The sequence below is a fragment of the Crocuta crocuta genome, unplaced genomic scaffold, assembly GCF_008692635.1.
Source record: "Crocuta crocuta isolate KB4526 unplaced genomic scaffold, BGI_CrCroc_1.0 scaffold78, whole genome shotgun sequence".
In the NCBI taxonomy this organism is placed as follows: Eukaryota; Metazoa; Chordata; class Mammalia; order Carnivora; family Hyaenidae; genus Crocuta; species Crocuta crocuta.
Genome location: NW_027532617.1, coordinates 602 through 4,884, shown reverse-complemented (window position 1 = coordinate 4,884; position 4,283 = coordinate 602). Strand labels below are relative to the sequence as shown.

The following is a 4,283-nucleotide window of genomic DNA, read 5'->3' as shown; positions in this document are numbered from 1 at the left end:
GGTGGCCCAGTCAGTTAAGCGTCCAGCTTCAGCTCAGGTCATGATCTCACACTTTGTGAGTTCAAGCCCCACGTTGGGCTCTGTGCTGACAGCTCAGAACCCGGAGCCTCTTTCAGATTCTGTGTCTCCTCCTCTCTCTGCCCCTCCCTCCCATGCTCACTCATGCTCTGTCTCACAACCAGAAAAACGTTAAAAATTTTTTAAAAAGAAAAGAAAATCACTGACCCAGAAAACTCAAAGTCATTTAAATAAGTCAAAAAATCATCCAAGGATTTTACTGTATATACACATAGTTTATGGGTTATATGAGCTGGGTGTTGATTGCTCTCAGTGATCGTTCATTTGAGAAAAGATAAGCTCTAGAAGCCCAGAATCCCTCACAGATGTTATTTTGAAACCCCTGGAGTCCCTCATTCTCATGATTCCTTCCCAGTGACTCCTGGGTGCACATTTCACACTTTTCAAACCATCAGGTTTTTATTGCAAATCTCTTAGCGGCCAGCATTCCTGGAGGAAAGAGAAGAACTGTAAGATGCGACTCCTATACTCAGAGAACTTGACATTTTCTGAGGAGAATTGTTGAATCCCCAGCAGCTGGGGCCCAAATTCTCTAAGAGCTGACGCTGCAGGCCCAGAGGTCCATTTTTTTCAGACTCTCCAATTTTTCGGTCCACTTTCCATCACAGAACCAGCCATACAAACACATTTTAGGCCTCCTGTATTGCCCATTCTTACAAAAGGAGAGACCAGCAAAAATGGCCAATTTTACTCACACTGTGTCTTGGAGGAAAATATAAAGTTTGGATGCAGAATGACCTACTAAATTGTTTCTCTGAAACCTAGCCTACATGTACAATTTTCCTACTGGTTAACAAAATTTTTGAGTCTTACACGATTCTATTTTGGGGTTACTTTCATTTATGCGCTTATAAATCTATAATGTATATATTAGTTAGACATTGTATTATTATCATGTACAAAATTTGATTGTTGGACAGTCTAAGTAATTAGAAAATATCATTTTATTTATAAAAGTTCATTTTTCTAAGCAATCTTTTCAAATATCCTTCATATAAAATAGAAATGCTTGGGCTGCATTTCTGAAATGGCCACCAGAGGTCGCCAGAGATGCCATGTTAGTCTAGACTGAGAACAGAGTCTGGAAGATTTTATTTTTATTAATTTATTTATGTTGGGTGCACCATTCCTGGAGATACTATGATGCCAGCTCTATGTGCAGAGTGGTTGGAGAAAGCTCCTCTTCCATCTCCCTGCTCCCAAAATCCACTTAATATACTGTCCTCGGATACAGGACATACCGGATATTTTAACTGATCGGAACACATACTGCATTTGATCTTAGCCAAAAGCCCGAGAAGCAATGGAAGGTTAAGTTTTAAAGGGGTTTTACTTATGGAAGACAGAAACTACTCATTTTTTCCCTTTTTCTATTCTTTAAAAAGAAAAAAAATGAAAAAGGCTGGCAGCCCATGTCCTTGGCCACAGTGGGGAACTAACTCCTAGGGAGGGTGCTTAGTCTCAGAGTGTTGCTGCTCTGGGCCAGCCACTGAGCCTTCTATTGCAGGGTTTCCAGTGACAGTGACATACTCTTTTGAATATATAATGAAAGAGATAGTTTCTCTTTCTGGAGGGCATAGCTTGTCCCATACGTGCAGAATTCTGCATAAAACTTTTAGGGGTTTTTATGGCTCCCATAGCAGCTATTCCTAGATGTTAACAGTAAGTGCACTGGACCCTGTTATCTCTACTTCTGCACTTACTGTTTACTCCTTCATCTGCAAATAGGCTTTTGTTTCCATAAATCCAAGGAAACGGGCCTTTTCCCGATGGTGAATGACTGTCCTCTTGAAGGTCAAATCCAATGAGCTTGAAGTCAAATACAGTCCAAAAACGCATCACACTCAACTTCTTTGTAGCATCTCACATAACTGTTGACTCCTCCCTTTGAAAACACTTTGTCAACTTAGCCTCCAGGTCACCGTGCTCCAATCTCCTGTTTTCCTGGTGCTACTCTTTGTCACCTTTGCTGGCTCTCTCTCCTCACCGCTAACCTTTGGAGAGCTCAGTCACACACCCTTTTCTCTACCTATTTTCAATTCTTGAGTGATCACATCCAGCCCTTTTCTGCTAATGACTTCAAAATTTATATCTCTGGCCTCTGCTTTTCCCCTCAAATCCCAAAAGCTGAACTTAACTTCCCACCTGGGTGTCTTCTAGGTCCCTCAAACCTAACATGTCCAGAACAGGACTCTTTATTCCAATCTCAGGAAATGACATCACCGTCCACTCCGTTGCTCAGGCCAAATATCTAAAAGTCAAATCTTCAAACTTCATATCCAGTCCCTCTGCTAATCCTGTTAAATCTACACTGGAAATACATCCTAAATCTCCCCAACCGCACCCTTGTCCAAGCCCCCTGACCTCTCCCAAGCCCAGCAGTAGCATCCTATAGCAGCTTCTGCTGCTGTCCCCCAGGTCTGTCTCTAACAGGACCCAGAGGGATTGCTCACAACATAACTCCTTGCACGTCACCTCCATACTCAAAACTCTCCAATGGCTCCTTATTATTCTTAGTCTAAATCTCAGTCCCCTTGTGTGGTCTGCTCACCTTTCTGAACTCAGCCCTTATGCTTTCCCACCCCACTGTAGCCACACAGGTTTTCTTAATGTTCTGGAACATGCCAAACCCATTCCCACCTCAGAACCTTTACACTTCACCCAGACCATCAAATGTCTTTCTCCCTCTTCCTTCAAGTTTCAGCTCAAATGTCACCTTTTTGGAGGTAACATCTCTACCAGGTTAAAATAGAAACTACCCACTCACCCAGTTACTCTCTAATATTTTATACTACTTTCTTCTTTTTAAAGATTATTAACTGAAATTAAATATTTATTTGTATACCTCTTTATTGATGATCTCTCCCACATAGGCTACATGAGGACAGGGGCTTTATTTTGCTTACTACAAATCTTCATAAAAGCCAGGTGATATGTGTTATGATCCCCATTTTATGGATGAGCAAACTGAGATTTTGAGAGGTTTTTACTGTCCAAGTTTATGCATTAAGTGGCAAAACCAGATTCCAAACGTGACTCTGACTCTAACTCCCATTGGCTTTGATGCGCTATAGTGTTTCCAGTGACGTGTTATGACTAGGTCCCATGGGTACTGTTTTGCCTTTGGCTGGCTTGAGATTTCTGCAACATTTGACACAGTTGATAGTTCTCTTATTAAATCTTGTTCCTTCCTCACATTCCTTGATGCTAAAATGTCCTTATTCTACTCTTATTTCTCTGAATGTTTCTTCTCATCCTCCTTTAACAACTTTTTTCCACTCACCCTCATCGGTAAATATTGCTGTTTACCAGGGTGTTACCCACAGTCTTCTGTGTTCCATTTGCTTTCCCTGGATCTTTGCCACAAATCCCACTGTTTCTACCACTACCTCGCTATGATGTGTCTGTGTCTGAAATCTGTGTCTCCAGGCCAAATTCCTCTTAGTGGATGTCCCATAAGATCAGTGTGTCCAGAACAAAACTCATACTTCTCCTCAACATACTCCTTTCTATGTATCACCCATCCCAATGCATGACATAGCCTAATGTCCAAGTCCAAAACCAGAGAGCCATCCTCCACACCTACTCTGGATCACTGTGTCCCACATCTAATAGGCTGTCAGGGGTATCTTGTTTTGGGCCAGGATACCTAACTGTGCCAGGTTCATCTTGCAAATATATAGACATATTTACTTATTCTCCATTGTAGTTTTAAAATATACGAACCAGCTGTCAACATTTTAAAAATCAGGACTTTTTACATACAAATCTAGATTTTTACACTATGTTGGGTGAAGTGGGAGAAGGGAGGAGAAAGGAAGGTGTGACAACCAAGTTGACATTCACACATGGCAGCAGTGACTGGAGTTGGGTTACGCCACCCTGGCTGGCCTGCCCACCCTGTTCCCCATTGCACATGGAGTTGCCCAGTCAGGTGGGGCATATCACAAACTATGTCTACACGTCCACTGCAGACTTTCTTCTTTCCTGGTGGAAATAGGAAAAAATGTGTTTCTCTGGCATCCATGCCTCTAACAAAAGTAGAAAAAAATAAGAGTAGGAGAGTCAATTATTTCTTACCCCTGGCCTGCTTTAGATAAAATGTCTAAGTAATGAATACTATATACTATATATATATATATATATATATATATATATATATAGCATATATATATATACACACACTATATAAACACATAAATACT

The 4,283-nt window shown here is 41.1% G+C and overlaps 1 non-coding gene across 1 annotated transcript; it reads right to left on the bottom strand.

Moving 5' to 3' along the window:
- Window positions 1–1,191: 1,191 nt before the first annotated feature.
- On the bottom strand, window positions 1,192–1,383 carry LOC144245217 (U2 spliceosomal RNA). The gene has a single exon (XR_013339208.1). It is a non-coding gene; the product is annotated as a U2 spliceosomal RNA (small nuclear RNA).
- Between the last annotated feature and the right edge of the window lie 2,900 nt (window positions 1,384–4,283).